Raw genomic sequence first — 13,513 nt, forward strand, 5'->3', positions numbered from 1 at the left:
GTCCAATTGTTTTGAGGGCAGCACTTTAAACACATGCTACTAGGTTGTGCTTCTGATATCTCCACTTTATTTGCAACTAAGGATCCTCTGTGCTTAATACAAGTCCTCTTAAAATCTGCTACTGTTTAAGCCTCCATCATCTTTTCTGGGAGGACAGTCCATGCATTTACCACCTTTTCCATGAAAAATATTTCTTGACATTGCTTCTGAGTCTACCCATGGAGTTTCATATCATGACATCTCATTTTATTTATTTATTTATTTATTTATTTAACAGTTTTTTATACCGACCTTCATAGTAAATTAAACCATATCGGATCGGTTTACATAAAACAAGGGTATATCAGAAGCAATAAATAAAAGTAATTAACAAGAGAAGAGAATAAGATAAAAGTTACATTTAACAAGGAGTAAAAACTTGGGAAGCTTAAGAGCTGGAAGGAAGTTAAAGGTCAAAAATAAATGAAGAAGCATTATCCAAAGGAATTTGGAATAGAGCAAAAAGATGCTTTAATCAACTGAAAAAGGCTTTCTTCCTCTGCATCATTTATACCTTTCAGGTATTTAGAAACAGAAACTTTATGGCAGAAAGGACCATATGGCACTTCCATCCAATTTATCTAGCCTTACAATTCCCATCACTATCTCAGAAATCCCCTGTATTTATCCCATGCTTTCTTGAATTCAGATACCGTTTTTGTCTCCACCACCTCTGCTGGGATACCATTCCATGCATTCACCTCTCTGTAAAGAAATATTTCCTAAGATTAATCTTGAGTCTACCCACTTTCACCTTCAGCCCATTACCCCTTGTTCTAGAGCAGAGCTTTCCAAAGTGTGTGTTGCGACACATTAGTGTGTCGCCTGCAGTGTGCAGGTGTGTCGCCCGGTCCGCAGGGAACTACAGCAGGAAGATCGGCGGGGCCGTGGTAGAGCTTACCTCACCACGGCCCGAAGAAAAGGATCATGTTCACTCCTCCTCCTTCCTGCCTGCGCAGCCCCGGAAGAAAAACATGCTGGAGCTGCGAGGGCAGGAAGGAGGAGGAGCATCTGCTGCATACAGAAGAAGAGCAGCATTAATGGGCCGCCGCATATCCCACATTGCGGCGGCCCGAGAAGAGGAGGAAACCAGATAGCAGGGCCGCTGCGGATCCCACATCACGGCCAGAGAAGATCAGGGCTGCTGGAAAGCTCATGTCACCATGGCCCGAAAAAAAAGGTCACGTCTAAACGTGCAGGTGCTCCTCCTCCTTCCTGCCCACACGGCCCCGGAAGAAAAATGTTGCCAGAGCCGCATGGGCAGGAAGGAGGAGGAGCATCATTTTTGCAGCAGGCTGCAAAGAGGAGGAGGCCGGGTAGCAGGGCCACCACCTTGGATTGGCCCGAGAAGATCAGGGCCACTGCAGAGCTCATCCTGCAGCGACCCGTGAAGAGGAGGCTCAGACGTAAGAGAGAGGCTGAGGGCCCATAGAGTGTGTGTAGGAGATGAGTTGAGAGATTGTGTGCGTGTATGAAATGAGTTGAGAGACTGTGTGTGGGAGTGAGGACCTGAATGTTTACAGAGACAGCATATGAGAGCCTGTGTTTGTGAGAGAGAGTCAGCATGTGACAGTGAGAGCCTGTGCTTGAGCAAGACAGCATGTGGGAGTGAGAGAGAGCCTGGGTGTATGAGAGTCAGACAGCATGTGCAAGAGAGAGACTGTATATGAATGATTGTATGAGAGAGAGCATGCGAGAGTGAGAACCTATATGTGTGTGTGTGAGAGAGAGAGAAATGCATGTGAGAATGAGAACCTGACTGTGTGTTTGAGGGAAGAAGATAGATGGAGAGAAAAGAAATAGAAAAAAAGACAATATGAAAGGAATTGGCAAAAAAATAAGAAAGGGAAGGTGGAACAAAAAAGCCTGTGACCAACCGATTAGAAAACTAAGATCAGACAGCAAAGGTAAAAAAAAAATAAATTACTTTTTACTGATTGGCACATGTAATCTTTGGTAATGTGCAAGAGTAGCACTTTCTCTATGCGGATCTCACAATGTACGAGATCAACATGGAGGAAGTAGAAACCCACGGGGCCTGCACAGAGGAGGCAGCAGAATGGGCTTCAGTGCCAGTAGCAGCAATCAGTGCCTCCCCAATAGCCATGTGGCATCAGTGACAGTGGCAGCAGAGGAATGAGAGAGGCTCCGAGGTTGCTGGCAAAAGAAAGAGAGGGGGTCTGCCTTTAGTGTGTGCATGTGTATGAATTGGAGTCTGCCATGGAGTGTATGTGTGTGAATGCATGGGTGCCTGCCTGAGGTTGTATCTGTGTATGAGAATGAATGGGTGTCTTCCTGGGGTTTGTATGTGTGAGAATAGGTGTCTGCCTGAGGGTGGTGTATGTGCGTGTGAGAATGAATTGGTGCCTGCCTGGGGATCTGTGTGTGTGAGAATGAATGTGTGTATGCCTGGGGGATGGTGAGGGAGTGGTGTGAAAATGAATGGGAGCTTGCCTGGGTGTGTGTGTTTGTGAGGGAGCCAGAGAGAGTGACAGCATGAGTGTGTATGAGAAAATCCAGGGGAGTAAGAGTTTGTGTGGGGGGTGTGTGTGGAGGGGGAGAGAGTGTCTTAGAGCCTGAGAGTGTGTCAGTGTCTGTGAGAGCGAGAGGTTATGGTGGTTATAAGAGCATGAATGTGTATGTATGTGACAGTGTATGTGTGAGAGAGAATGGACATGTGAGTATGTGTGTGAGAGAGAGAGGATAACCTCCTAATCCTTGACAATATCAGAGTAACTGGAAATCAAGAGCTCCCACATATGGACAGCAGGGGCTTTTTAAAATCTTTATTAGTTTTAATTATTGGATGCTATTTAATATATGTGCTGTTTTGAAATATTTTATTGGTGTTTGTAAAAAATGTATATGATTTTAATTATTAGAAATTCTATTTATCAGTAGTTTTAAAATATTATTTTATTAGTATGGTTTTACTATTATAACTGATGCTTTATGTTTCTTGAATTTATTTGCTTTATGAGGAATGGTGGTTCTGTTTTTCCATTGTTAATACACAGAGTCTGGCTTCTTGGGGTTTCCATTTCAGTTTTTGTCTAATTTGTGCTCCTTTATTCTGTATTTGGTGAGGGTCTGTCTCTGCTCTGTGTGTGTGACCATGATGAGAAATTCTGCTAGCATAGGGATCTATAGCAATCTGGTTTGTTTTGTTTCCTCAGTAGGTGGTGTATTGGTATTCTAGGACCCAGTATAATATTTACCCTTGCTTTTTCACAGGTAGGGTTATTGCTGTTTGAGTCCTTGGTGTTTTTACTGTTATGTTACAATGGGATTGCAGTATAGATTTTGAGTGTCTTGTTTGCAGGGTTTTGTGTTAGTTCACAATGTGCCTGGCAGTGGAAGGTGTTTGTGCTGCTGTTACTGTGAGGTGACACCAGAATTTGAAAATATTTTTTAGTATGATGAGCTGTAAGGGAAACATCCAAGCTCCATTGTTTGGGGGAATTTCAGTGGATGCACAGAGTTACAGAACTGGCGGTGCAGGATTTATATTGACATTCTGTCCCTTCCTATAAATTCCAGACTTCACTCTCATAGCCACATAGAATTAGTTGAATGAGGCTATCAAATAATTTTATAGTGTGAAACTGGCCAGGTTTTTAAAATTACGCAGAATATCCTTTGGACTTTTTTTTATTAACACCAAATATTCAAAAGCTGTGTTCATCCCATCAAGCTCATATATCTCATTAAAGAGGTAAATTGAATAACACAATAACTTTGTTTTATTATTGCTACTCATAAAATATAACAATAACATTAATCTTGGAATATTATATATATTTAATATAAATGAAAGGTTTTCACAAGATAGGTTGTGTCGTGAAACATTTTATTATGTATATATTTAAGGAAACATACATAAATTGTCGAAATAAATTTCGTTCGTTTAACCTTTAACCTCTGGTTTGCTAGTAGACTGAATTACTGTGCCACGAAATTATTTTTGTCTAAAAAGTATGTCACCAACATGAAGAGTTTGGAAAGTTCTGTTCTAGAGCCTCCTTTCTGTTGAAAGAGGCTCACCTCCTGTGCATGGAAACCTTTGAGATATTTAAATGTCTCTTGTAGGGATGTGAATCGGGCTTTGGACGATTGAAAATATTGTTGATATTTTCAAAATCGTCAGACATCGGGGGCTCCCCCGAAATGATAGGAAAACCCCACGATATTGATCATGGGGGTTCTCTTATAGTTTTGGGAGAAGGCGGGAAAAACAGCACACAAAAATAACCCCTAAACCCACCCTGACCCTTTAAAACTAATCCCTTTGCTTCCCCCACCCTCCTGACCCCCCAAAAAACATTTTACAGGTACCTGGTGGTCCAGTGGGGGTCCTGGGAGCGATCTCCTGCTCCCGGGCCGTCGGCTGCCACTAATCAAAATGGCGCTGATGGCCCTGTGCCCTTACCATGTGACAGGGTATCCGTGCCATTGGCCGGCCCCTGTCACATGGTAGGAGCACTGGATGGCCTGCGCCATTTTTAAAGATGGACCACCAGGTAATTTTAAAACCTTTTTTGGGGGTTCGGGAGGGTGTTTTGATTATCGGATCGTGCGCAGCCGATAATCAGAACTCAAATCGGGCTGGGCGATAAAAATTTTAAGATTTGGATCGGAACTGGAACCGATCAGATTCCGGTTCCGATTCACATCTCTAGTAATTAATAAAGGTTTTTTCAATATTTTTATTCATTTATCATTAGTGCTCCTCTCCCATCAATTGAGGTTTGTTTTGGTGTGTTTTGTTTGAGCACTTTTTCTTGTATTTAGCCCATATTTTTATATATATATATATATATATATATATGCTGCCACTTTCCTGTGGCCTAGAGTTGGCCCTGCCACTGATCCCCCATCATTGACTGTTTGTGTGTGGGTGAGGTATTATGGTGGAGCTACTGAGCTCCCCGTCATTGTAGTGAGAGAAGAGTGTTATGTTGATGCCAAAATTATTCAGACAACGAATGTAGATTATAAAGTCTTTTCCCTGTGGCTTAATGATCTGAATATGTCAGCTTTAGGAATGTGAATGTGCTGCATCTGTGTTGTCTCAGTATTTTGCACAGAACAGGAGGAAATGTTTTTGGTTCTGTTTCTCCAATGATGGCCTAAGGAGCCACTACTACAGTGTAACCATGCTCAATGACAGCATGATAATACAGTGGCAACAAGGTAGCTCTTGTCAGTGAGCATACATCTTGCTTTAGATGACCATGTTCACACTACCCATGCAATACATCCCAGCAAACATCCAGAATCATAGGGCCAGATTTTAATACCTATGCATGGGCATACATTTGTGCGCGCAGCCGCACACATGTTATAAAATCTGGGGTTGGCGCGCGCAAGGGGGTGCACAACTTAATTCAGATCAAGCAAGAAATGAATATAAGATGGCATTCAATACTCAGGACAGGCACTACAAGTATCTAGTAATGCCCTTTGGGTCATGTAATGCCACTGCCATATTTCAGAAGATGATGAATGAAATTTTCAGAGACCTCCTCTACGTTTGTGTCATTGTGTACCTCAATGATATTCTCATCTTCTCTAAGTATCTCAACTCCCACTGCCAGCATGTCCACCTATTCCTCCAGAGAATATGAGATATGCAAAGTTGGAAAAATGCCATTTCAAGAAAGACAGTCTTCCTTTCCTAGGATACATCATATCAAGCAAGGACTTCCATATGGATCCAGATAAGGTCAAGTGCATCCAAGACTGGCTGCAACCCTCCAGCCTCCATGGCTTGCAGAGATTCCTAGGCTTTGCTATTACCAACATTTCATCCCTAACTATTCCCGAATTGTGGCTCCATTCACCCAAAGGAGCAAACACAAAACTTGGCCTTGCCTCCATCACCCTGAACCACATGTCCCTTTATCCTCAAAGTCAACATCTCATCAGTGGTGTTAGGAGCAGTACTGAGTCAGCACTCTGATACCGGAGTCCTTCATCCATGCTTTTTCTTTTCATGGAAATCTCCTCCATAGAGCACAACTATGGGATCAGAGACAGAAAGCTGCTGGCCATCAAGCTTGCTCTTGAAGAATGGCACCATTGGCTTGAAGGTGCTCAACATCACACTACCATCTACACTGATCACAAAAACTTAAAATATCTTCATCAAGCCCAATGGCTGAATGCCCACCAGGCGCACTGGTCTCTGTTCTGTGCTTGTTTTGATTTTGACTTGAGGTACTGGCCAGCCATCAAGAACTTTAGAGAGGATGGTTTTTCCCGGTCTTTCCTGGTGGAGGACATCCTGGAACCACCCCAGGCATATTACTGATCTCACCCAGATCTTCCTAGCTTCCACCATGACTGGCCCTCCAAGGAAGATGGTTGTACAATGCAAACTCCAAGAAAAAGTGTTAAAATGGTTCCATGACTCCCGTGTCACAGGTCACCCTGGACGAGCTTGGATTCTCACAATGCTCCAGCAGGACTATTGGTGGGCCCAAATGCACACAGATGTCCGGGACTATTTGGACTTCTTCACCTGTAGCACAATTGACAGCCCACGAGCTCCAAGAACTCTGAGTACACACCACAGAGATACTGATTAAAGTGGCCAAAAGGGCCAGGAAGACTACTGATGTGCACTAGAGGCCAGTATCACAATTCAAGCCTGGGGACAAAGTCTGGCTCAGGTCTTACCACATTCGGCTCCAGATGCCCTCCATGTGACTGGCTCCCCGATACATCAGCCCATTCCTCATCCTACATTAGTTGGGACCAGTAACCTATCAGCTATGACTGCCTACCTCCCTTGGAATCTACACGTGTTCCACATCTCCCTCCTAAAACCCTTAATCCTCTCATGGCCCTCCAGAAGACTCCCAGAATTTCAAAATGTTTCCTTGGAGGAGAACATCACCTTTCAGGTAAAAGAAGTTCTGAATGTCAGGCAACGTGGCAAGAGATGGGAGTACCTTATATACTGGGAGGGATACAGCCCAGAGGAGAATACATGGGAACCTATCTCGAACATACTGGACAAGAATCTTCTGAAGGAGTTTCAAACCACGTACCCCCAGAAACCAAAACCCTCAGGAACAGGGTTTAGAGAAGGGAGTACTGTTGCATTTGGCAGACTGCAGGATAGACCCGCGGTCTACCACCCTTACCACCAAGCCAGTCCAGCACTCCTCCCCTCCCGATGCCATGCTGACTTTTAGTGATATATCCAACTGTTGCGTCTGCCTCCTAGCTCCCGCCTGCTTTCCAGTGCTGGTTTCTCTTCTGAGCACAGTGGGTAGCTGTGCCACAAGTGCTCTCCTCTTCATGGCAAGATGCCGCCAGGTCCCCAAGGTGTGCCCCCCACCCATAGTACGTCTGCACAATGACTACCCTAGTTTTAAAGGGCCAGTAGTGGGAATTCCCCGGAGGTGTCCCATGATGATGTCTTCCAGCCATCCCTATAAAGGGCTTAGATTAGAAAAACTCTAAATAAATAAATAAATAAATAAATAAATAAATAAATAAATAAATAAATAGATTGAGTACCTTCCAGTGCCTTGGCAATAAGTTGTCTTTTTGGAGATGTGTATTGCCTCAGCGTTCCTGGTTCCTGATTCCTGTTGTGTTCCTGAGTTCCTGTGCTCCTGTGTCTTGTTCCCAGTTCCATTGGTAGTCTGGTCAGTATTCCTCGTCTGTCTTCAGCATCCCTTTCTGCTCCTGTGGTTCCTTGTCCTCCTCTTTGTTCTTTGACTCCTGCTGGATTGGACTTCTGGCTTTGACCTCAGATCGGACTTCTGGTTTTGACCTCAGTTTGACCTTGATGCTGCTTGACCTCTGCTGCCACTGACCACTGTTGTTTTTCCATTACTGACTGAATTCCACTTGGCCCAATCTCTGCCTGAACTTTGACACTGAGAGAACTCTGCCTGCCTTGACCAGAGCCTGAGCCTGACTCTGATTAACTGCTGCCTGCTCTGATCGCTGCTTCACCTGACTCCGCTCTCCCTCACTATGCTGGCCTGCAACTACTTCCGCATGACAGACACTTCACCTCCACAGAGGCTCGTTCATAAGACCAGTTAGCCCAGGCACCCAATGGCTCAACATAAGGGGAATGAGGTCTGGTATTGGTGAAGCTCCAGTTGGGCCTCTGTTTCAGCCAGCACTGTCTGCTGATGGTGGGGACCTGCAGGGCTCCTCCCTGCAGGTTGCGCCAACTCTCCCTCAGCCCAAGAGTCCACTCCCACAACTCCTTGATGTTACAACCATGGCTGCTATGCAGCCGCCTCACCACCAGAGGTCCCCCGTGAGCATGCTCTCCTGGCTGGTTCTCCTTGTCTTCTCTATATTCCAGACTTCCCTTTATAACCCTGCTTAGCATTTCCATCGATGCTTCAGCATCGAGCTCATCTGGGCTCCCTGCTCTAGCCTCTTCTGCCTTCTGTGTGTGGCCTACGGGCCTTCTGTCCGCTGTGTGTGGCCTACAGGCCTTCAGCCTGCTGTGTGTGGTCCTCGGGCCTTCAGCCTGCTGTGTGTGGCCTACGGGCCTTCTGCCTTCCCTTGAAGTGTGTGTGTGTGGCCTTCGGGCCTTCTGCCTTCCCTTGCTGTGTGTGTATGACCTTAGGGCCGTTTGCCTTGCCTTGCTGTGTGTGTATGGCCTTCGGGCCTTCTGTTTTCCCTTGCTGTGTGTGTGGCGTTAGGGCCGTTTGCCTTGCCTTGCTGTGTGTGTATGGCCTTCGGGCCTTCTGTCTTCCCTTGCTGTGTGTGTGGCCTTAGGGCCGTTTGCCTTGCCTTGCTGTGTGTGTATGGCCTTCGGGCCTTCTGTCTTTCCTTGCTGTGTGTGAGTGGCCTTAGGGCCTTCTGCCTTGCCTTGCTGTGTGTGTGTGGCCTTTGGGCCATTTGCCTTGTTCTGCTGACTTCAGGCTTATGTGTTTCATGTTCGGTGTTAGTGCTGTCCTGGTTTGTCTGTCCAGTTCTCTGTCAGTCTTGTTTCCCCTGTTCAGTCACTTATACCTCCAGCGATTATCACTATTACCTGTACGCTTCCTGAATTCATCCTTACCAGCACCCAGTTCCAGTTTTCTATACACCTTTACCTGCATTCCATTTCACACATACCTCCATGCTGTTCCAGTATTTGAGTTCACCCTTACCTCCATGCATCTGGTATCAGATATCTCCAGCCAGTGTTAGACTCCATCTGCCTATTCCACCTTCCCACTTGCCCATAGGGTTCACTCATTCCTGCCTGCACCAGCCAGCATCTAGACTCTTCTGCAGCCCTGCCTCTCTCCACCCTGAGACACCCCTGTTAGTGGTGTTCACGACTCCTGACCTGAGCCCATTCGTAACACTTGATGGAGCAGACTTGAGGCTCCAGATCCCCCCCTCCCCATAGGATTGGAGGCAGTGGTATGAATGGCAGTGGAGCCAGTGGTTTTGCCTGGTCCCTTTGAAGGCTAGATCAGGCAGTGTAAGGGGAGGGGGCAGATGGTAATAGTTACTGTGGATCCAGTGGTTTGTTTGGTCTCTCTACAGGATTGGACCAAGGTGAGTGGTGGCAAGGCCTTTCCTTAATTTGATTTGGGCCCCATTGGGTAAGTAATAGGCTGTTGATGATCTTCTTTGTCTCCACGTCTGCTGGGATAGTGGCAGTTATCCCTTGCTATGGTGGGCAAATATCAGAGGAGCATCAGAAGCTCTTTTTTTTACTGCTGGGATGCAGGACATTTTTTCTGTGCCTGCTGCTCTCCCTTCCCCAGATATCTGCGATCCTAGGCACAGGCCTACTGTGCCTATTGACAAATCCAGGCCTGCAGCCAGGCAGTAAAATGTCTAGTGTGGCATAGACTCAGAAACTTGATCACTCACAGGAGCTCTTGTTATCATCCATCTACCTCTGCTGCCAGCTAACAGAGATTAAAAGACGATTCTTGCAATGTGCATTGCCCCTAACCAGAGGCCACATCAGCAGATCAGTATTCTCTTCTACTATCTTCTGAATTGAGATCAGCCAGCTGGAACTGGTTTATTCCTGTCCATCAAAACAGAGTGACCATTTGTTTTTTACACTATGATATTTCTTCTCTAATTTATTTATTTTATTTATTTAATAACTTTTATATATCGACGAATGTTGGGAACATCTCGTCGGTTTACATAGAACAGAACTTAGCAACAGGCTTTACAATTATTGCATACAATTATTGAATATTATTACAATTATTATTATATATTTATTATATATTTATAATATATATATATTATATATTATATATATTATATATATAATATATATATTATATATATAATATATATTATATGTATATTAATATATATTATATATTAATATATATATATAATATATTATTATATTATATATATTATATATATATAAATATATATATATATATATATATATATATATATTTTATATTTATTATATATAATTATTATATATTGCATATATTATTACAATTATTGCATACAATTATTGTATACAATTATTGCATATTTATATGGTTTCTGTTATTTAACTCAGTTTGTATTTTGTCTTAAAGTATAGGTTCTTAAAGGGAAAGTTGTTTACTTTAATTGATCATAACAGCGATCTGGGAATGTTTGGGTAACCACTACTAATTGCACAGTCACTAACCTAATTCGTCGGCTAGCCCAGGGCTATCAGCCAGTCTAGTCGATTATTACAGAAAAACTGCATCTACAAGCACAGAAACAAAATGTCATCACATGAAATTCTTATGGTTATGAAGATCTCATTAGCACCACTGAAGTGTTCATGCGTTCCATTACTAACGAGGTATAGCTCCATCTCTTGGGTCCTGTGCACACATATATTCATATAGAGGGCTCTGCCTTAACATATGGACATCATCTCAAGAGCCAAGAAAATTGGTCATTGTATCCATTACCTACTAGCAATGTTTACTGCACACCCAGATATTAAGATTTGTTTTAGTAGATGACTTTCTGACTTCTTGGAGGAATCAAGCTCACAATGTTACTATTGACAGCCTCTGTTCTACTGGGAAATGAGCTATCTCATAAAACCTCCTTGCACTTCCCTCCTCTTCTCTTCAGTATAAGAGTTTTGGATGTAGTCAGTCATGTAGGCAAGCATGACCTCCAAAAAATGGATTAGATGCATCTAGAGATATAGGATTGATTGACAGTATGTTACACTGTGAGAATACTGGGTGTTAAGAGGCCAGGGGTCCATACACCTTATCATAGAGCTGGGAAATCAGAGCACTGGGTGGATAGAATCTGGTTGACTACTTACTTTTTCTCAGTCAATTCCTTTAAATCCATTCTGGGTTGAAAGATTCAGCTACAAGAAGCTCAGTGTCTCCTGCAATGAGCATAAACGAGTAGCTGCATTTTTTATGCCACTTAGAGGAAGCTCAAATGCTTAGCTATCTTAGCTAGCTCTTTTTTTTTTAACGAGGCTTCTGGTGAAGATTAACACAGGCATGCGAGACCTTTGCTTGGCTTCCTTCCCTCACCCCAGTAAAACACAGAGACTTCCAAATGGCATTACAAAAGGCCGCAGTTTATTAATCCTAACCTGAGCCCTTACAAACAAGCATACATCCCCCCTTTTCCTTATTTCCTCCTTCACCATCTCAACCACCATGTCCCAATGGTAAGGCATAAGGAATAGTTGCCCCCCCCCCCCATTACTTACCCCGCCGCGTCCCAGAGAGGGTAAGCTTTGGCCTTGAGCTTAGCCCTCTCGCTCACTGGCTGTGCCGTGTAGCAGCCCCCCCAACTACATGGGACTCCCCCCCCCATGTCCTTTTAACAAAACATTATTAACAAACATAACTTGGGCTTGGGTTTTCTGCCTCAAACAAGAGTGCCTGTAGGTCACCCTTGTCCCCCACTATGGCCCTTTGTTTAGCAATTACACTTTCCAGTCCTTCCTGCAAGTCATTATTGAATAAGTCCAACCCCACCTTGGACAAATGCACCCCATCCCCTTGAAAAAAACCCTTATTGTCCTCCCATGCCCATTCATGTCTCACCCAGAAACCGCCTTGTTTCACCATCCACCTTCCCATTTGTCTATTTAATTTTTTCACTCCCCTCTTCCAAATCAGTTCCTCCTTGTGCTTCCATTTAACAATGACATTGGACCAACCCACCGTAATGTATGGCCATAATACAACTACTCTCGCCAAATCTTTTTGCATATTTGCAATTAACTCCCTACATGTACCCCTCCCTATATCATTACCCCCCAAATGTACCAGCAAAATCCCAGGGGCCCCTAACTCTCCCAACCCATTCTTGCAAGAGGGACAACATTTCACCCCATTTCATACCATTGCATTACCCTTTTTCCCAATCACTGGATTCCCCATCTCCTCCTATCCAGGTACAGATGTTCTCCGTACGGTCTTCCAACTGCTCTCCATTGTGCCCAAAGGACAAAGGAATGGCCCACGACCCAGACCCATCCCTGTTGAGGAAGTACCCTCCTGAACTCTGTAAAATAAAACATCAAATTAATTCAGCTCCTGTTACCCTCCCCTTACTTACGTACATATGATGCATAAGCTCTGGACTTCCACCTCCCACTAGCCTTGATCTCGCTTTCTGACCATCCGCATTCCGCTGATGTCATGGCTACACCAATTTGAAAGGAATGCGAACTATAGCAATCCACTTCCCATCCCAAATCCTCTACCATCCTTTTCAAAATCTTTGTGAAATGAAAATTTAATGGGAAACCATCTTCATGCACCAAAAATGATCCCCTGACCATGGGGTGTATCTGGAAATATGCCCTCACTGTTCTCACTGGACACACAACCACATTCCCTGCCGGGACCAACCTAAGGAATTGCCCTTTGCTTCTCTGATCCGTCTTTGACCTCTGGATGCACAATGACACCGTATCCCCTTATATTTGCACCTGATTAACCATCAATCCCTGTGACCTTGCGTTGAACTTGGAAAACGCCACCAGTTCACTTATCCTGGTCGCACCAAAAAAATACCAGGGAAAATGCTACCCGGAACAAAAGAACTTCGTACTCTGACCAACAAACATACCCCAACCTCTCCGCTATGGAGATCAGCTCTGTATACCGGATGGGGCACCTTTTATCACTCGCCCCTACTCTCCCACTGCCAACCATCCAGCATTCATTTCACAATAAAGCTCGCCCCTGGATTTCCCCATCCCTTCAGTTTTTGAAAAAAGAAAATCCCGCCAACTGAGATTTAACCAGGGACCTAGAACATCCCTGTCCCTTAGCCCATGCTATGAAGTACACCACCCATTGTTCCTTGACTGGGCCCCCTCTCCATTCCTGCCCCTGCAAAAAACAGGCCACAGCTCCACATCCAGCAACATAAGCTCTCCAAGTTGCCAGAGCAACTGACTTCTGAATTAATCGCCATTCTTCTTCTGTCCAAACTTCTAGAGGCATTCCAGAAAATGCTCAGTCATCAAGCTCGCTTG

The sequence above is a fragment of the Rhinatrema bivittatum genome, chromosome 1, assembly GCF_901001135.1.
Source record: "Rhinatrema bivittatum chromosome 1, aRhiBiv1.1, whole genome shotgun sequence".
NCBI classification, from domain to species: domain Eukaryota; kingdom Metazoa; phylum Chordata; class Amphibia; order Gymnophiona; family Rhinatrematidae; genus Rhinatrema; species Rhinatrema bivittatum.